Genomic DNA, 22,500 nt, shown 5'->3' with positions numbered 1-22,500 from the left:
GCGGGCCATGCCCTCTCCGCGCTTCACGCTGTAAGATGAATATATCACTCAAATTTCGAAGTTTTTGGCCGAATTTGCTCGAATAATTTAGTTTACCATTTCAAGTTTATGGTTTTCTCTCTCCCTCCCTCCAACGAGAGAAAACGGATCAAAATAAGATAAGGCTGTGTGTGAGATGACGTTCGCTTCACATCAATATTTTCATAGTTTTTGCATACTTTGACTCATTTTACAATGAGCAAGAGGTCTGCAACGTACAAGAAGAGGCAAGAGATGGCAGCTATGGCCAGGGAAGCCAAGAGGAGGACGAAAGACGTTGACCAGCCTGGAGAAGCATTGTCCCATTGGCCAGTGTCACCACCACCACCACCACATAGAGATTACTGTCTCTTGCTATTCGCCAGAAATTACTTGCTAACTTATGTTTGACACTGTTAAATTCCAGTCAGTTTTGCCACATTTCCACCCATTCCTGTTAGTTTTTCCTCTATTCCAAGTCCATTCTAGTCTTGCTTCCCTCTATTTCCAGTCTGCTTAGCCCCATTCCAGCCCCATCTAGGCCCACTCCAGTACCCCCCAATTTTTCCCCATCTCAGCCCATCACTGCTACAGCCACCTTTAAAAAACTGATCCAAACACCCCTTTAACTGCCCTCACCCACCCTCACACACCCCTCAACACACACACACACACACATGCACACACACACACACAAATACCCATAAACACACCTAAAATATTTTAAAACACAGAAAAAACACTAAATACACATCTAAACACACCTAAGACAGCTTCAGACACACTCAAAACACACCCAAACACCCCAAAACACCACATAACTTACCCAGACACCCCCAAACACCCCAAAACACCCCACCATGCCTCTCTCAATCACCAGTCACCACCACCTCAGCCTCACCATCAACATGTACAGCAAGGAAGGCGCAGGGGACTCGGGCCCTGACAGACACCACACTGGGGACTACCTGGCACCCTTAGCTTCTGTAGATCTGTCCCGTGTCAACACCCCTGGCGGATCACCCTCCCCATGACCCGGCCATCACCCCGCCCTTGAGGACCCCAATTGGGAGCCCCCGGAGGACCAAGGGATGTTGCTGAGGTCACACCTGATTCCGGAATCTTGACACCCCTTCAAGATTCCAAGCCGTTTAATGAAGGGCCGCCCGACAGGTTTGTTTTGTGTGTGTGTGTAGGTTTGTACGGCTCCACTGGGTTTGGTAGGCTTGTTTGGGGAGGTGTGGTGTCAGCTATTGTGTTCCAGAGAGGCTTGGTTCATGTTTGTGTAGGTTTGACAAGTGTGTTTTTGCTTTATATATATATATATCTTTGTTTGTGTGTTTGTTGGTTTTTATCTTATTGTCTTATCTTCTTCTTCTTCTTGACACTAAGCATATTTACTTTTTCTCTCTCCACTTGTCCTATATGAGATCTAGGGTCTAAACCCAAAATAAATCTAATAATCTTGTTTTGACAAATTTGTAGTTGTTTTTTAGATCTACTGCTAAGTCCAGAGTACCAAGAGGAACATGCATAATCAAAGTGAGGTTGAATTAGAGAGCTACATAAGGTTTTCTTAATTTTTTGATCAAGGTCTTTTGCTTGTCTGTACATGAATTTTAACCTTGCATTTATCCTCTTGATTATCTGATTACAATTTAGCTCCCCTGAAACACACTGATCCAATTGAACTCCTAAATATTTTACTGATTTTACTCCATTTATGTCCTGACCCAAACATGTTATATTAAAATCATCTACATTTTTTTATTTTGTTTTTGATCCAACTAACATAATTTTCGTCTTTCCTAAATGCAAAGACAGCTTGTTATTTATCATCCAGGTGTTACATGATTCAAGTTCTTTTCTTAGTCTATTTTTGATAAAATCTACATCTTTGTGTGGAACAATCAAAATGCTGTCATCTGCATATAGCAAAAATTTTCACGAGACACTGTTTTTCGTGTCGTTTACATAACATAAGAACAGGAGTGGACCTAAAATGCTTCCCTGTGGTACCACACAGGATACATTTCTGGTTTCCGAGCAATGTTCCTCTATCTTCACAATTTGACTTCTTCCACTTAGATAAGAATAAAACCATTCCACTGACTCTACACCCATTGCTCTTAATTTTTCACACAAGATATGATGGTCAACAGTATCAAATGCTTTTTGCAGATCTAGGAGAGCTAGGCCTGTATACTCCCCTTTCGATATATTAGTTTTTAGTAGGTCTAACAAATGAATCAGACATGTATCTGTGGAATGACTATCTCTAAATCCAGATTGAAATTCATAAATGATATTGTTTGCTTTAAGGTAATCTGATAACTGATCATAAACAGCTCTTTCTAGTACTTTAGATATTATATTAAGGATAAGTTAGGTTTGGTTATGTTAGGTCAGGTTAGGTTAAGTTAGGTTATGTTAGGTTAGGTTAAGTTACGTTAGGTTAGGTTAAGTTAGGTTAAGTTAGGTTAGGTTAAGTTAGGTTAGGTTAGGTTATGTTAGGTTAGATGTTAGGTTAGGTTAGGTTAGGTTACATTAAGTTAAGTTAGGTAGGTTAGGTTAGGTTAGCTACAATGATGCACGTTAAGCTGATGTTTTGTGTACCATTCAAGTTATAAGCTACAGTCAAGATCTACAGCGACATGAACAGTAGAAGGTCTCAAATTTCTCACAAGTTCAACACAGTGGCGCTTTTAATGGTACAGTGTGAAGGTACAGTGACGTGTTGTACAGTGGCCAGTGGTGCAGGTAGACGAGTCCTTCCTGCACCACTGGGACCAAAGGGGTACATTAGCATGGTGCAGTATTAGTGAAAAATTCGTACTTCCTAATATACTGTTGTTTTTATGCTGTTTTCTGTGTGTGTGTGTGTGTGTGTGTGTGTGTGTGTGTGTGTGTGTGTGTGTGTGTGTGTGTGTGTGTGTGTGTGTGTGTGTGTGTGTGTGCGTGTGTGTGTGTGTTTCAAGTGTACGTTTGTGTGTATATGCGTCTCATCACTGTCATGTACACAGGGACACAAACAAACACAAACAAAGCTACAAGTTCTTAATGACGTATTTTTCAGAGTGATACAATATTTAAAACCATGATTTTCTCAGTAAATATACATTGCTATGGATGTAGGGATATAGGGTGTGTGTATGGGTGAATAATCTATGTATGGGTGTAGTATGGGTAAATAATTCCTTTTATATATAGAGAAATATTGAAAAAACTTAAGCATATTTCAGATTGTTTTGGTTGCAATGGCATTCAGGTTAACATAACTTATTTGCTTTTTTCTCAGTAAATATACATTGCTATGGGTGAAGGGATACAGGGTGTGTGTATGGTTAGGTTAGGGTAGGTTAGGTTAGGTTAGGTTATTTTTTGTTAGGTTAGGTTACGTTAGGTTAGGTTAGGTTAGGTTAGGTTTCTATAATCATTTAGACTCCTTCATTTCTTCCCTCTATGTCATCTACACCTAACCTAACCTAACCTAACCCATCAGAGGAGGAGGACGCCATCGTCAGCACCACACATCCCGAGACCATACCTGTGATTACTGACCCTGTGGTGGACCCTGAGTTTGGAACAGGTGTGTGGGTTGAAAATTAATGATGTGATGGTTGTACTAATGAATTATTAGATATTTAGTGTATTTTTTGTTTTATTTTTATTTTTGGTAGGCGAAATAGATGACAAATTAATTATATTGATATTAAAATTAATTTTTAGGAGTGTTAAAAGTAGTATCAAAGTTGTATTTGGCCCTAGTCAGACCTCATCTGGACTATGCTATGTAGTTCTGGTCTCTATATTACAGGAAAGATATAGGTCTATCAGAATCAGTACAAAGGAGAATGACTGAAAGGATACAGGAGGATGATGGGTATTCCTTATAAAATGAGACAGAAGCTATCAAATTTACATTCCTTAGAGAGATGTAGGTTAAGAGCAAACCTGATACAAGTCTTTAAGTGGTATAGGAGGTTGTAACAAGGGTGATGTAAGCAAAATTGTTAGGATCAGTGATCAGGTTAGAACAAGAAATAATAGGCTCAAGCTTGAAAAATTTAGATTCAAGAAAGAGATAGGAAAGATTTAGTTCTCAAATAGAGTGGCAGATGGACTCAATAATCGAGTTGTTGGTGGTGAGTCATTAGGGACTTTTGAAAGATAAAATAAATTTATGGATGGGGATGACAAGTGGAAATAGGTATGTACGTTTCATGCAGGGGCTGCCATGTGTAGGCCTGATGGCTTCTTGCAGCTTCCCTTATTATATTCTTATGTTCTTATGTAATATGTGTGTGTGTGTGTGTGTGTGTGTGTGTGTGTGTGTATATATATATATATATATATATATATATATATATATATATATATATATATATATATATATATATATATATACACACACACACACACACACACACACACACACACACACACACACACACACACACACACACACACACACACACACACACAAAATAAAGGTATGATGAGAAAGACAATTCTAGGGCTGAGAACAAGAAGGGCCAATGTCAAAAAATGGCCAATTGAAGATAAGACCATCACTAAACTAAAAATTTATATCTGTATCAGTGCTATAAGGGCCAATGTCATCCGTGGGTTCAGGGAGCTACAATAAGCGCTCTATTCTAGCCAAAGTCGAGTAATAAATGAAAATATTCATGCTAGAAAGGCCAATGTTGAGATTGGCCCTTGTTGCATTCATTTACTACAACCATAGAGGGCCACGTGAGAGGCCAATGTCAACTCCAGCCTTTCTTGCACCCAATGATGTTAATAATTTACATGTGTACATAACGTTATAAAATCCTTTGTGGTTTGATTATTGAAGAAAATAAGAAAAGTCAGCGGTTGCGAGGCAGTGAAGGTGAAAGCCGAAGAAGATTTTCAAGGCACTACTTTCTTAAAGAAGCAATACCTGAAAAGGAAGTATGTCAAAAGATGTTTTTATCTACTTTTGGTATTACGCTCAAGAGAGCTAGGATTGTTACAGAGAAGATGCGACAGTCTGGAAGTGGCATTGTAGCACCAGATGGAAGAGGAAAACATGGGAAACAGAAGAAAATATCTCCCAAATCACTAGAGATGATTAAGAAGCATATCAACCAGTTTCCGGCCTGGAAAAGTCATTATACTAGGGCAGACTCAGAAAGAAAATATTTGAATCCAGATCTCACAATAGCTCAGATGTATCGATTGTACCAAAAATACTGCCATGAAAACAACTCACCACCAGAAAAAGAATCAATGTACAGAAAAATCTTCAATGAAGAGTTCAATCTGTCCTTCCATCACCCATCCCAGGACACTTGTGAAAAATGTGATACTTTTAAGGCATCTCTAATGACTGCTAGTGAGGATGATAAAAACTGCATTGAAGAAGAGAAAGCAAAACACCATGAACTAGCAGAGATGGCTTACAATGAAAAAAGAGCTGATAAAGAGCTTGCTCTAAAAAACAAAGGAATTGTTACTGCATCCTTTGACCTCCAGAAAGTATTGCCTTGCCCAATGTTGCAGACAGGAATAGTTTACTACAAGAGACAACTTGCTGTATATAACTTAACCATTTTTGAAACAAGTGTGGATGGAAATAAAGCACACTGCATGATATGGGATGAAACTATTGCTAAAAGAGGTGGCCAAGAAATAGGTTCATGTGTAATGAAATGGTTGAATGGCCTCCAGAAGACATTAAGGACATTCGACTATACAGTGACTCGTGTGGTGGCCAAAATAGGAACCATTTATTTGCAGCCATGCTTATGCATGTTTCCAGGAGTAAGGGGATAAAAATAACACATTCTTTCTTAGAACCTGGCCATACACACATGGAAGCAGACACAGTACATGCTTTGATAGAAAAATATAGAAAAACAGCTACAAACATTGAGGTGCCACGGGACTGGAGCACAACAATAAGAGCAATCCATAGAAAAAATAAGTTACAAGTGACTGAAATGCAAACAGCAGATTTCATTAATTTTAAAAGTTTGTATATGTCTGCTGGCCCCCTGGTGAACCGCCACAAAGATAAAAATGGGCAACAAGTAAATTGGATGAAAATTAAGAAGATGGAATACAATCAAAATGAAATTGGCCAGATTATGTGCTGGACATCCTTTTTCCAAAATGCTGCACTGCAGCATTTTGATTTAAGAAGAAAGGAAAAAAAAAGACCACCCATTTGGATTCTCCCACAGCTTGAAGAGGGACCAAGGAAAATTCCACCCAAAAAGTTGAAGGACTTGATGGATCTCCTTCCACTTATTTCTGCAGGAAGCAGACATTTTTACAGAAGCCTGCAGGCAGCAGAAGATGCTTCAGATGATGTTTATTTAGATGAAGAACCCATTGTGTGAGTGTTATGACTGATGTCATAATGACTATGGATCATTACTTTTCTATTGAACTCTACATGTTAAAAAAATATAATTTTTTATTTATTTTGGTTAATCTACTTGTGTTTGTTAATGAATCAATCTTGGTTTTTTTTTCAATTTCTTTAGCCATTGATTGAGGATGTTACTCAGTATGTCAAAAATGTATCAATTTTTGTTTAGTGATTGATTATTCTACTTGAGTTTGTAAATTAATCAATCTTGTTTTTTTTTCACTTTTCTTTAGCCATTGATTTAGGATGTTTTCTTTCATTCCAAGCAAGAATATTACAGATATTGTAAGAATAGCTACTAGAATGATATAGCTTAACTTCAAAATGTTTAAAAAACTTTTCTCCATACATGCAATTTTTTTTTTTTTTTTGCACAATTTGCAGGAATTAAAATTTTCAGTTTGGTCTAATATTTTTTTTTTCTTCAAAGTGAAAACAATAATGCAATGCCTTGGACAGGAAATAGCAGGTTAAAAGGCAAGTAATCACGAAAAAAAAAAGCTTTCGTTTGCTGTACTTGCCTGATTTTTAATAAAGGAAGCAATTTTTCAAATTCGTTTTTCTCAAAACATGGTTTTATGACATTGGCCCTTCTTGTTCTCAGCCCTAGAATTATCACCCTGATTAGACCAAAGCTAGAATATGCTTTGTCAGTGTAATCTCCCCACAAGAAGAAACATGTGAAAAAACTAGAAAGGTACAAAGGATGGTAATGAAAATACTTCCAGAACTGGAAGAATTGACATATGAAGACAAGTTAAAGGAAATAAATCTGCTGACATTGGAACAAAGAAGAGAAAGGGGAGACTTAATACTAATTTACAAACTGTGGAAGAGAGTGGAAGAAATAGATAATGAAAAACTGCTGCTAAGATAAGTAGGAAATACCAGTTACACATGAGGACACAGCAAAAAACTAAGAAAAGGAAGATGCTTGAGTACCATTAAGAAATATAGTTTCCCACTGAGAAATAAAGAAGTTTGGAACAAGCTCAGTGTTGATGAAGTATCAGCAACGAGTGTGCACAACTTTAAGGAAAAACTGAACACGTGTAGATATGAAGATGGGACCACATGAGTGTAGCTCAGGCCCTATAAATTACAACTAGGTAAATTAGGTAAACACACAAACATACACACACACACACACACACACACACACACACACACACACACATCGTGTAGTGTAGTGGTTAGAATGCTTGGCTCACAACCAAGAAGGTCCAGGTTTGAATCCCAGGCACAGCGAGGCAAATGGGCAAGCCTCCTAATGTGTAGCCCCTGTTCACCTAGCAGCAAGTAGGTATGAGATGTAACCAGAGGGGTTGTGATCTCGCTGTTCTAGTGTGTGATGTGTAAGTGGTATCAGTCCTACCCAAAGATCAGTCACTATGAGCTCTGAGCTCATTCTGTAGAGTAATGGCTAGCTGGATGACCAGCAGACAACCGTAGGTGAATCACATACAGGGGGGCCCTTGAGTTATGATAGAGTTCTGCTCCTACACTATGTCATAAACAGATTTTTGAAGTAGGTCAGAACCAGCCTAAGTAAGAACCTACAGTTTGTCTCTTACTTATGCTAATGTTATAGTACTATAAAATCATATGCTAAAACATTAAAACATAACTACTGTACTACCTGAAAAAAAAAAAAAAATGCAAAGGGGAATGAACTGGAACAAGCACTGCCTGTATTGTAACATGAAACAGCAGTTTGAGATTGTCATAAACAGAGTACTCCCTGTATAAATAAATAAATAAATAAATATATATATATATATATATATATATATATATATATATATATATATATATATATATATATATATATATATATATATATATATATATATATATATATATATATATATATATATATATATATATATATATATATATATATATATATATATATATATATATATATATATATAGTCAGGTTACTGCTAACGTGCAATATTCTGATGCAAATGACCATAATATCAGGGGTCAGTTTGCTTCCAGGTCATACTCTAATGCAGGGAACTTAAAGCCTAACACTGAGATGGGCTACATCAAGCCACAGAGGAGTCTGTAACGTGGAGTAAGGTAACACAGACGTTGAGGGAGCAAGTGCAGTGCTGCTGCTTCTGCCATCACCACTTACAATGATGTGAATTTAGGGAGAAGGGCAGGCTGCAGCTGCCATTGCAGCCACTACCACCGCCATCCACAGTGATATCAACAGTGAGCATTCATCAACTGTTTGTGTAAGCAGTGGCTCAGTGTGTTTTTTTAATTAATGATTGTTACTGTAATGTTACAGTTTTTATTCATTATGCTTGTGATGTTTATGCACTCCTTGATTTGCATTACCTTCAGTTATAAAAAATCTGAATGTTACATGTTGTCTGGAAATATTCTATTTCAATTTCTGAGGGGCCTCTCTCAGCCAGGTTGGAACCATAGTGATTTTCTGCCCTTGCTTTCATTAAACAAGCTGCAAAGAAGTCTGTAATGCAAGGCAGGTTAACAATAACATGGGGGAAGGTATGGATGCCTCTGTCACTCAGTGATAATACCGAGTATGCTGCCACCACTGCTGCTGCCCCCACCACCCACTGTGATAGTACTGAATGAGTCACCACCGCTGCCATCACCCCTGCTACCCATAGTGATAGTACTGGGTGTGCTGATGCCACCATTACCACTGCTGCTGCTGCTATCCAGTGGTAGTACTGAGTGTGCCACCACCACTGCCACCACCCAATGATAGTACTGAGTGTGCCACTGCTGCTGTCACCACCCAATGATAGTACTGACTGTGCCACCACCCAATGATAGTACTGACTGTGCCACCACCCAATGATAGTACTGAGAGTGCCACCGCTGTTGCCACCACTCAGTGGTAGTACTGAGTGTGCTACTGCCACTGCCACCACCCTGGCCACCCACAGTGATAGTACTGAGCATGCTGCCACCAACCCCACCACCTGCAGTGATAGTAATGAGCATACCACCACCAGCCCCACCACATGCAGTGATAGTACTGAGCGTGCCACTACTAGCCCCACCACGCTGCGATAGTAATGAGCGTGCCACCGCCGGTCCTGCCACATGCAGTGATAGTACTGAGTGTGCCAATGTCACTGCTGCCACCCCTGCCACAGTGTTACTATACAGTCAGGTTGCTGCTAATGTGCAATATTCTAACATGAATTGCATCTAACATGGAGGGGGTCTTGCTTCCAAGTCATACTCTAATGGAGGGAACTTAAAGCCTAAAGTGGGGATGGGGTGAATCAAGCTGCAGAGAAACCTGTAATGTAGAGCAGGGTAACACTAATGTCGGGTAAACGAATATGCCGCTGCTGCCACCATCACCAGCTCTGCCACCCAAAATAATGCTAGTTTAGTGAGAAGAATATCAGGCTGCAGCCACAGCTGCAGCTGCTCTGCTGCCACTGCCATCGCTCACTGCTGGTGCTGTTGCCATAATACTCATCACTGGGAGTTTAATGACAAGGGCAAGCTGCAGCCACCATACAGTGATGCAAGTTTGGTTAGGAAATGGACATGCTGTAGCTGCCACTGCCACTGCTGTCTCTGCTGCTGCTACACCGACTAGATACTGTGATACGAGTTTAATGAAGAGAAGGGCAGGCTGCTGCTGCTGCTGCTGCTGCTGCTGCCACTGTCACCACAATCTAGTGATATCAACAAAGTGTATGTAAACACTGATGGTGTCATTTTTTATGATTGTTACTGTACTGCATTGGTTTTATTCATCACCCTTTTGATTTTTTATGAACTCATATGTATTTACCATCTTCATTTGTATGCAACAAAAATGTTTTATCTTAATTTTTTGAGTGGCCTGTCTTAACCAGGTCAGAACTATAGCTAGTTTTTGCCATTATAACTGCTAACTGTTAGCAGAGCTGAACCCCCACATTATATATATATATATATATATATATATATATATATATATATATATATATATATATATATATATATATATATATATATATATATATATATATATATATATATATATATATATATATATATATATATATATATATATAACAAAAAGTACAGATGAAAAGTACGCAGAAAAATATAGATACATATGAGTTGTGTATCCATCATCCCTGTGTTGGAGTGTGATCAATGTTTGTTTATATGGGGGGAAATTATCTTCTGGGATCCATGGTGGTACACTGCCAGGCAATGTACCACCATGGATCCACTGTTTTTTTTTTTTTTTGGGGGGGGATTAATTGTTTTTTGTGTTTTATTTACTTATCTTTATTCTTCATATTTATATGTAAATCACTTTAAATAAGCAATTAAAAAATAATCCAGAGTGAAACAAAAGTTTGAGGTGTTTTTTTCATGTGATGGCCACTAGCCCCCCCAAAAAAAAGTCCACTGAGGTGCTGATCATCAAGAATTTCAAGATAAGTGTGTTGAAACCTCTCTTCTGAAAGAGTTCAAGTCATAGAAAGAAGGAAATACAGAAGCGGGAAGTGAGTTCCAGTTTACCAGAGAGAGCAATGAATGAGAGAGACTTAAGACGGTTAGAGGAGAGGAGCTGATGAGACAAAAAGCTTTTGATTCCACACTGTCTAAAAGAGCAGTATGAGTGAAACCCCCCCATACATATGAAGCATGTTCCATACATGGAGGAATAAAGCCCTTGTACAAAGCTAGCAGCTGGGGGATGAGAAAAACTGGTGGAGAACACTCAGAACACCTAACTTCATAGAAACTGTTTTAGCTAGAGATGAGATGTAGAGTTTCTAGTTCAGATTATAACTGAAGGGCAGACTGAGGATGTTCAGTAGAAGAGGGGGATGGTTGAGTGTCACTGAAGAAGAGGGGATAGTTGCCTGGAAGGTTGTGTCGAGTTGATAGATGGAAGAATTAAGTCTTTGGTGCATTGAACAATGCTAGGTTTGCTCGGTCACAATCAGAAATTTTAGAGAGTTGAGAAGTCAGGCATTCTGTGGCTTCCTTGTGAGAATTGTTTACTTCCTGAAGGGTTCGATGTCTACAAAAAAGACATGGAAAAGTGCAAGGTGGTATCATCAGTGTAGGAATGGATAGGACAAGAAGTTTGGTTTAGAAGATCATTAACAAAAAATAAGAAGAGAGTGAGTGACAGGACAGAACCCTGAGAAACACCACTGTTAATAGATTTAGAAGAACAGTGACTGTCTACCACAGCAGCAATAGAATGATCAGAAAGGAAACTTGAGATGAAGTTACAGAGAGAAGGATAGAAGCCATAGGAGGATAGTTTGGAAATCAAAGCTTTATGCCAGACTCTATTAAAAGCTTTTGATATGCACAAGCCAACAGCAGCAAGTTTCACCAATATCCCTAAAAGAGGATGACCAAGACTCAGTAGGGAACTCCATAAGATCACCAGTAGAGTGGCCTAGACAGAACCCATACTGGCAATCAGATAGAAGGTTGTGAAATAATAGATGTTTATGAATCTTCCTGTTGAGAATAGATTCAAAACTTTGGAGAGGTAGGAAATTACAGCAATAGGACAATAATTTGAAGGATTAGAATGGTCACCCTTTTTAGGAACAGGCTGAATTTTGGCAAACTTCCAGCAAGAAGGAAAGGTAGATATTGATAGACAAATTTGGAAGAGTTTGATTAGGCAAGGTGCAAGCACAGAGGCACAGTTTCAGAAAACAATGGGAGGGACTCCATCAGGTTTGTAAGCTCTCTGAGGGTTAAGGCTAGCCAGGGCATGGAAAACATCACTGCAAAGGATTTTCATAGGTAGCGTGAAGTAATCGGAGGATGGAGGAGACGGAGGAACAAACCCTGAATTATCCAAGGTAGAGTTTTTAGCAAAGGTTTGAGTGAAGAGTTCAGCTTTAGAAATAGATGAGATGGCAGTAGTGCCATGAAGAAGCAAAGTTATTGGAGATGTTTTTGGCTAGGTGCAAGAAATTACAAGGGGAGTTAGATCTTGAAAGATTTTGACACTCTTTTAATGAAGAACACACACTTGTTTAGGTCATGCTGATACAGGTTAGGAATTTAATGGGACAGACTTGACTACTTTTACAATTTTAATGTGTATGTATATATATAGACCTTAATTATCAATATAATATACAACTAAATCTTGATTAGTAAAATATATTTTCTAAAACCCCCTGAAATAACCACTTAAACTTTTTTGGGGGGGATTTAAGAGTTTTTTTTTCAGGGGGAAGGCATTAATGCTAAGCCTGGAGGCAGGAGGGTGACAGTGGAGTTTTTAAGCTGGTAAATGGCTTTCTGGGTCAACACAAGATCAGCTGCCATATATATCTCTAACACTCCCTGCTGCAGCTATGCCAATGAATGTGCTTTTTCTTTCATTTTCAGCTCCTGGTGACCTATGGTAAAGCACAGCAACAAAACTGTAAGCATCCAAAATTAGTCAATGATGGGTCGCGTGAAGCCTGATGGAGTCGTCAGTTATGGATGCTGCTTCCGAGGCAGCTGGACCAGCACTGGTGTGGGATGTGTATGAACAGCTACACAAGCATCTCAGCTGCTGTGAGATGTATGATGACTGTGTTCTAGCACATGATGGATATGCAACTCAAATATATCCACATTTTTTCCATATGTGCTTTTCACCTGCATTTTTGCTGTATAGATTTCTTTTGTGGTGACTACAGTCAGCTCGCCACTAATGTGCAGTATTCTGATGCAAATCACGTATACTGCCTGGGATCAGCTTGCTTGCGAGTCGTACCCTAACGGAATTTAAAGCCTACTGCATGGATGGTCCGCAACAAATTGTAAAAATGTCTGTAACACTGATATCGAGGTAGCAAGTGCAGTTCCAATCCCAACATCACTAGCACTATACACAGTGATGCAAGTTTGGTGAGAAGAATGAGCTGTAACTGCTGCAGCTGCCACCATTGATAGTGACATCAACAGTGAGCATTCATCAGCTGTTTGTGTAAACAGTGGCTCAGTGTGGTCTTTTAATGAATGTTTGTGTACTGTATAAGTCTTAATTCATTATTTAAAAAAATATTTTTACAACTCCTATGTTTGTATTACCTTCAGTTGTATCCATGAACAATCTGAATGCTATAAGTAGTTTGGAAATATTTAAATTCTTGAGGGTTGTCTCACACAGGCTGGAACCATAGTCTTTTTTTGCCATTGCTTTCATTAAAACTCTAAAGTAAATCACATCTAATCTAATCTAATGAACCTACCCCATGGTGTCAAAAGAGCATCCCTTCAGCTGCATCTTTATTATTTCCAGGAAAAAAAAGTGCAGAGATTAGGAGTATAAATGTCCTAAAACTGAACTTGGGACCTGACAGTCATCATGGTCTCAATGTCTAAGGTGTCATCCTTGTGTTCTCTCAGTGAGAGGTTCAATCCCTGGCTGGCTACAACTTGTCATGGCTAAAGACTTATCTCATCTTGAGATCAATTTCTCATTGTTTCCATAGAATGAATGTCCATGTGGGGAGCATGACACAAGTCACAAGGGTTGGTACCAAATCTGATGAGTAGGGCAGCTGCAAAGGGATAATCATGCATCTGAGAAGCCCATGCATTATAAGAGATATGTAAGAGAGGGTGCATCATCATCATCATCATCATCATCATGGAGCATCCATTTAGCCTTGCACCACATTTCAAGCCATATCTGCCAAATGTCCTCAGATGCCTCAAAACACTTGAGTAGAACTGGCAGTTGATGATCTTTTTTGGGGGATGAATTCATGATGAACTATCCTATGAATCTCAAAGACATTGAATAAAAATGCTCTTAGTGGTTTTCCAGACCTGAACCATGCCCTGCATGGAGATGCTGGACTCTTCTATTGTAAAGACTTGTTTGGGTTAGGGGGTTATACCTGTAAACCCAAATTTTGTTCCCAGAGATGTCCTTTGACATGAAGGTTGGGTCATTCATGGCTGGCTGACAGAATTCCTGACAGACTTTGGCCTGATGCTTCTTCTGTCCATTGTGGAGATGATTCTGCACAAACAGTAGATGCTTGACATGCTTAGAGAACAACACTTCCAGAATAAGTTTCAGGGGTGACAACAGTGCTGAATGTGCTGCTGTATTGCTGCTCAAATGGACTATTTTCAAAGAGATGGTGCCCAAATGCAAATTAAGTAAGTGCTGTAGGTAAAAGTAATTTTTTCATACCAACTGTTTATCTGTCAAAATATAGTGTAGACTATCTTTTATGCTCCAAGCACACATATGTTAGCACATAAACACATCACTGAAAAGTGTATCAAGCTTCCTTGACAATGCAGCTTCAAGTAAATGAATGACACATGTTATACAATTTTTTCTGCTGATAGTTATAATCATATGAACAGGAACATTCATAATGCTAATATGCTAATCAATATAAATAACCATCTTTATGATATCTATATTCTTATCTTTGTAATGAGATACTTAAACATTAGTTAAGCAGGAAATCTTAAAAAGAGAGACCATTGGTGGTGGCTGAAGCCACTGAACACATGTTTTCTTTTGTCTGGCCATTATGGAACACATACTGGCAATTAGATAGAAAGTTGTCAAGTGATAGATGTTTAAGAATCTTCCTTTTGAGGATAAATTCAAAAACTTCAGATAGGCAGAAAATTAAAGCAACAGGACAGTAGTATGAGGGATTTAGAATGGTCACCCTTTTCAGGAACAGGCTGAATGTAGGCAAACTTCCAGCAAGAAGTAATATTATTACATGTTGACACACAGAGTTGAAAGAGTTTGACTTGGCAAGGTGCAAGCACAGAAATGCAGTTTTGAAGAACAAGAGGAGGGACCCCTCCAAGCTTTCCAAGGGTTTAGGGCAGCGAAGGCATGGAAAACATCATTGTGAAGAATTTTACTAGATAGCATCAAGTAGTCATAGGGTGGAGGAGAGGGAGGAACAAGCCTTCAATCAAACTTCCAAATAACAAACTATTAGCAGTGAATTTGTCCACAAGGAAGCAAAAGGAGCAAGCAATCCCTTTGTTTCCTGGAATTCAGTAAGTAGGGAAGTAAATGACTGGATCAAAACTCACACAAAGGCAACCAATTGGAAACCAAGGGAATCAAACATCATCATGACAAAGAACACAAGGAATAGAACTTTCATGGCTAAAGCAATTGAGGAAAAACCAATGTGGTCACTTTTTGACAACCAATTCCTAACTGTCACAAGCCTCACTCCACTACCACACAGGGTCAAAGGTCAATTTTAAGGCCGTATCATTTCAAAGTATAATCACAGAGTACCACAATAAAAATACAAACACAATCTCTTCAAATCATAATGGATGAACAAACTCACACACACACACACACACACACACACACACACACACACACACACACACACACACACACACACACACACACACACACACACACACACACAAGCCAGACATGAACAACACCACCACTGGTCATTGCTTGTTTGAGAGCAGAGATAAAATACTGGACAACTTCTTGACTTGGTAATGCTGTGTCCACCATCTGAGGTCCATTCCTGCAGTCACCGACAGCTGCACTCAGCTAAGTGGAGGAAAGGAAAGTCTGAGTGTGATGCAGGTGGTGGTGGTGGTGGTGGTGGTGGTGTGGTGTGGTATATTGGTGTTGATAGATGAAAAGAATTAAAGTCAAATGAAATTATCAGAAAAAATAAGAGAAGAAGAGAATGTGGAAGATCTGAGAGACACAACAAGCACAACAGACCATTCAGGGCAAGACAGAACAAAAGGTGTTTTACTGACTATACAACAAGCATGACAGACACAGGACAATGGAGGACAGGCAAGTCTACCCCTTGAAGCACAGCAACGCAGAACAAGGAAAAAAAAGCACAACAGCTTCTCAGTCAGGACAAAACAGAAGAACAGCACACCATTTCTTCCTCTGTGCCAGAAAACATTGTAAAGCAGCCACGTTTCAGACCAGGCCAGGCACAGATGTACTGAACCAATAGCAAACCACAGACACACACAAGCCAACTAACACACAAACATATATTACTTAGAGCCATGCACATAAACAAACACAAATATTAAGCTATGTTGCTTGAATTTTTTTTTTTTTTAGGCATGCAATAAAATTATTAAAGATGCTGTTTGCAAAATACTAAACACAATAACTATACACAAAAATTTATGATGCATTGGTTAAGACCTGTAGTGTGTGTGTGTGTGTGTGTGTGTGTGTGTGTGTGTGTGTGTGTGTGTGTGTGTGTGTGTGTGTGTGTTTGTAAATACTTTGAATATAACTATGTCAAACTTCATTGAATTCACCAAATAAATAAATATTGATAAAATATCAAACTTCCTTTTAACTCCAATAAAAATCCCAATATTAACAAGAAAATCAGGTTAGACTTTCTGGTACATTCTGAAACAAGTCTGGCCACACCTCCACAACTTCCCAAAGCCTCTAGTTGAAGAGACACAGGTTTTCAAGAGAGTTTTTTATGGTTCTTCTGACAGATACACAACATTTCTACAGTATCAACAGGAGAAACTCTCTGTAGCCTCGGAAGACAGTGACTGAGAGCACAGCAACCCTCAACAAATATACATACTCACCGGTCAACTATGAAGGCCACCAGGGTACACAACAGGGCCGTAATGTGCAACTAGAGAGGGGACTCCAATGGTGGTGGTGGTGGTGGTAGTGTTGGTGGTGGTGGTGGTGGTGGTGGTGGTGGTGGTGGTGGTGGGGGTGGTGGTGGTGGTCACATATCCTGGTATCTGTATAGAAAGAAAGAGATTAGATTCACTGGCTTGAATTATGGAATAGTGAAAGACTATAAATAAATAAATATAATCCTTTGCTTTGTTGGGTAGCAAGCTGTTTTATAAAAGCAAGTTTCTCATTAGCTTTGACTTTTGTTGAACATGCATGCAAGGTAACAATGTTAAAAGACACCCATAATTTCAAGCCACTAAGCCAGTCACCCAATAGGCCTCACTAAGCCAGTCACCAATAAGCATCACTAAGCCAGTCACCAATAAGCCTCACTAAGCCACAAGTCATTTAGCCAATAAGCCAGCAGCAGCAGGAGGAAGAGGAGGAGGAGGAGGAGGAGGAGGAGGAGGAGGAGGAGGAGGAGGAGGAGGAGGAGGAGGAGGAGGAGGAGGAGGAAGAAGAACGAGAAAAAGAACACCATTAGCTAGTCTCCCTCTCCCTCTCTCACCATTGGTTGGTGGTCTGTACAGCAGACACCCAGTCGTCATGGTGAAGGGATTTTCTCCAAGTACTGTACCTCCACCACTCCCTCCAGGCTCCTCCCACTTTCCTCCAGTCACTCCGTAAGCTTGATGATCAGCAGCTGTTCCTCTATACCACAAGCTTCACTCTGGGCAGCTCTCTGGAGGCCTCCGAACCTGTGGGTGTGAGGTTAGGTTAGTTTAGGTTGGCTAGGTTAGGCCTGTGATTGGTATGTGGAGGACAGGACAGGACAAAGTGACCAGTGGGGAGGCTGTGGAAGGCCTGGGGATGCTGTGTGAAGGATGACACCACAAGGAGACCAGTGAGAAGGCTGTGGAAGGCCAGGGGATGCTGTGTGGAGGAGAGAGAGAGAGAGAGAGAGAGAGAGAGATAATTGTGAAGAAGGAAGGTTTAGAGATACAAACACTGAAAAAAAGCTTCTCTCTGGGGAATCTCTCTGCTTTCTGAAAATAAATACATACATAAATAAATCTCATACATAACATACATAAATAAATACATAAATAAATAAATACATAAATAAATCTCAGGGCTTTCAACTGTCACAATCTCTGCTTTCTGAAAATAAATGCATACATAAATAAATAAATAAATAAATAAATAAATAAATAAACAAACAAACAAACAAACAAATAAATAAATAAATACATACATAAATAAATAAATAAAAAGGTCATGTCTCTATTTTGTACGGGTGACTGAAGTAAATGATAATTCCTTATAGTAAATGATAATTCCTTATAATTAAGTTATCCTTTCAATGAGGCAAGGAAGTGTACAGGTCCACACACTTAAATCTGAACCGCAATCAACACAAAAGATTTCAGCGCCAGCCTATACACCCCACACGGCACCCCACATAGGCCTACCTTCCTGCCTACTACCTGCTTCATCCAATATGCTAAAGAATATTCACCAATACCAACAATATTCAACAGAACTGTACAGCAAATATGTGGTTCAATATTTGGTGTTAATTAAAAAGACCCATCAATACCACTTCCACGGTGTACTGAGGTTGACACATTTATTCTATAACTTCTATAACTCGCCATAACACTAATACACACATATATATCACAACAGAACAGTGAGGCAGAAGTAACAAAATTATTACATACCTTGTGTCTTCTGCCAGTCTCCCTCACTCTGAATATCCAAGGCAACGTCACCTCTTCCTGCCAGGGTTCTATCACCAACACAGTCATCTGGAAGGCAAAAATTAAATGAATGATATAACCTTGGGGGACACCACTAAGTCTGCTATTAACATATCTTCATAATTGTTATCTTTTTAACCTGCTCACCTAACAAAACTAACCACACTTCACCAAAATGCAGATAAACCTTTAAAATTCACCATCAGCATTATAATTTTAGTTGTGTATATCTATATTTCAAATTACGGTAAGATCTGTAATGAGAAAAGTCACCTGGCCAGCTACCCTGTACACACGGCTTATTTCACTCTCTTGGCCCAGTAAGGGGGTAACAAGTGACAAATTCTGAGGGATGAGGGTAAAATAACAGCTAAATAACTCAGCACAGTCAACACTACAGGCTCACACAAGATTTCATAAACATTACTCACCAAGGATAAGGAGTCTGGAAAAAAAAAAAAACTTATTTTCACCTCTCCCCAAGTCTTTCGCTACCTTTCTGCACACATCCATTACTCAGATCAACCTGTGTTCATATACTTACAGTTTTTGAGAGTAAAATCCAAGTAAAGAAGTGTTATAGCGTTAAAAACCGTGTATAATAAGCAAGGTTCGTTCTTTTCACCATCTTGTAAGTGAAATGGAAAGTTTTGTGTATAGACGACAGAAATGCTCTCTCCCTCACAACAACAACAAACAAAAGAGCATCGGTACTAGGAAAGATTAAGGTTGAAATACTATATAATATCGGATTGTAACCCTCTATAGTAGCTTAACAGATTTCTTTTAAGATTCTTTTCTTTTTACTTTTATGAACAGCCGCTGAATTCAAAAGACAAAAAAAAGATAAGAAAATATTGCTATCCACATTTCTATCACTACGAAATGCTGAAACATTATTTCCTTATTATTATTATTATCCTTATATATTATTTCATTCATTTCAAGCATTCCTGGAGCCTATGACAGCTAAGTTCGCTGGCTGTGGTGTTAATTTTTAATATAATGTTAATAATACCTACATGTTGGGCTTTAGGTATCAATATTTCGCTTAATAAAACCGATGAAAGGGAACCAAATTATTTTCAGACACTGTGCATCACACACTAAGCCAATTAGGACCCAGTTCATGAAGAAATCTTGCTAATCTGTCTCTAGAACCATTAAAACACCATTAAAAACTTGCATCATTTCAACTAGACCCTTTTGAAAACACTACAGGTAATCAAGAGTGTTTTTCCTGTTAATAATGTAGAAATCTTGCTAATCTGTCACTAGAACCATTAAAACACCATTAAAAACCTGCATCATTTCAACTAAACCCTCTTGAAAGTAATGGTGGTTTCAGAATATATCAAAAAAAGTGGAATTATTTATTTGTCAGTGTGTAATTATTATAATCTAACTTCAATCTATTTTAGTGAAAAACATCTTATATATATACACCACAAGTTCAGTAAATAATAACAGATAAAATTCTTAATAAAATCGCCATAAATAAATAAAGAAGACTTGTATTGGGTAATTCTTATGCTCACTTTTAATAGCAAGCCAAGCACCGCCACTAACAAATATAGAAATTACATAGAAAAAAAATTATGTACAAAAACAAAAGGAAAATGTTACGAATTACATAGAGATGGAATGAAAAAAAATATAAATAGAACTAAGAGGAAGAAGAAGAAGAAGAAGAAGATACAGAGAGAGAGAAAGAATCAAATATACTTATCCACGAAATGAAATGATGCAGGTCTTTAAGGGTGTTTTAATGATTCCAGTGACAGATTAGTAAGATTTCTACATTATTAACAGGAGAAACACTGCAGATAACCTGTACTGTTTTCAAGGGGGTCTATTGGGTAAGTCTTATGCTCATTTTTAATAGCAAGCCAAGCACCGCCACTACCAAATATATAAATTATACAAAAGAAAATTATGTAGAAAAACAAAAGAAAAATGTTACGAATTACATAGAGATGGAATGAAAAATAATATAAATAGAGATAAGAGGAAAAAGAAGAAGAAGAAGATACAGAGAGAGAGAGAGAGAGAGAGAGAGAGAGAGAGAGAGAGAGAGAGAGAGAGAGAGAGAGAGAATCAAATATTATACTTATCCACGAAAACCATATATATATATATATATATATATATATATATATATATATATATATATATATATATATATATATATATATATATATATATATATATATATATATATATATTTCTCTTTCCTTTTATTTATTCATTTATTTATTTATTTATTATTTAATTATTTATTTCTCTATCAATACTAACATATCTGTTTTTTCCCCTTACAGAAATCTTAATTGCTGTTACTTTTACCCCACGGTCTGACATAATAAAAAAAAAAAACAATATTTAATAACCCAAAGTACACAAATAAATAAATAAACAAATATATACAAATATTAAAGGAATGACATGTATCGTTGATATATTTCAATGTATCTCCCCTTCATAAAAATCTCCACACCCTGTTATATTTCTCCTTATTTTGACTTCCCCGGAGACTGCCGCACCACGCCCTTCAGGCCGAGCAAAGGTCAAGGATCAAGCTTCCTTCTTCATGCATTCTTTCCGCCCAAAATAGCCTGTCAATGCGGAATTTTTATCTTTAAAAACAACCGAAAATTTCTTCATTTCTCAGTAGTGTAGATCAATGGCCATGTTCCAAACTGTCGTACGGAGACCAGGGTGACTACAGTAGTGGACTATTTAACTATTCATGGACTGTACTATTGAATTTATGGTGTATAATTGTTCCATTGGGTTAAAGATTGTGATTCCTAGGCGTGTCATTGAGTGAGCTAGCTTTATTTTCTCTATTTTCATACCACACATTCTCTCATTCACACTCTCCCTCTCACTATCTGCCAGACGCAAAATATAGAACAACATTGAAAAAAAACATATTTTCCCTGCATGATTCAAAACGAAAATAAATTCTAATAAACTAAAACCAAAACCCTATTCAGCCATACATAAGAATACAAGATGGAGCAAATAAGAGAAGAGAAATAAAATAAAAAGCAAGGTAAGAGGGGGAGGGGGAGGAAGAGGGGAATGACTGCCCCGGAAGCAACCCAGCCTCAGTGTTATATTGCAAGTCGAGGAGGGGGGTTGTGTGCAAATCCGCTCCGATGCGAATCTATTTGACCTGTGTCCGTGACCTTGCATGGTGTCCGTGGCGATAAATAGGTGTGTTCTAGTGACCTTAAGGTGCGGAGAGGCGCGAAAGGCGTTATGGATACGGAATTAAGGAAATACTGGGGACAAAACACCAGACACATAGGAGGTGAGTAGCTGATGATGACTATTGTTGTTGTTCTTACCATTACTACTACTACTACTACTGCTACTACCATTATTACTACTACTACTACTACTACTACTACTACTACTACTACTACCATCACTAATGCATTTAATTTACTACAAATCTTACTTATTATTCAAAACTCCTTTAATGAAAACATTTCTCCTCCTCCTCCTCCTCCTCCTCCTCCTCCTCCTCCTCCTCCTCCTCCACCTCCTCCTCCTCCTCCTCCTCCTCCTCCTCCTCCTCCTCCTCCTCCTCCTCCTCTTCCTCCTCTTCCTCCTTCTCCTCCTCCTCCTCTTCCTCC

The 22,500-nt window shown here is 38.5% G+C and overlaps 1 long non-coding RNA gene across 2 annotated transcripts; it reads right to left on the bottom strand.

Annotated features, from left to right (window-relative positions):
* Positions 1-12,428: 12,428 nt before the first annotated feature.
* LOC135098810 (uncharacterized) lies at positions 12,429-19,584 on the bottom strand. 2 transcript variants are annotated; one of them, XR_010267402.1, is made up of 5 exons: positions 19,398-19,584; positions 18,815-18,901; positions 17,659-17,848; positions 17,048-17,212; positions 12,429-16,007 (listed from the first exon to the last, which is right to left on the bottom strand). It is a non-coding gene; the product is annotated as an uncharacterized LOC135098810 (long non-coding RNA). The 2 variants fall into 2 exon arrangements; XR_010267403.1 differs by having other exon boundaries at positions 17,728-17,848; positions 19,398-19,573.
* Positions 19,585-22,500: the final 2,916 nt, after the last annotated feature.

Source organism: Scylla paramamosain, unplaced genomic scaffold (genome assembly GCF_035594125.1).
Source record: "Scylla paramamosain isolate STU-SP2022 unplaced genomic scaffold, ASM3559412v1 Contig82, whole genome shotgun sequence".
Taxonomy (NCBI): Eukaryota; Metazoa; Arthropoda; class Malacostraca; order Decapoda; family Portunidae; genus Scylla; species Scylla paramamosain.
Note: the sequence above shows the minus strand (reverse complement) of the source record. Positions and strands in the feature narration are given on the sequence as shown.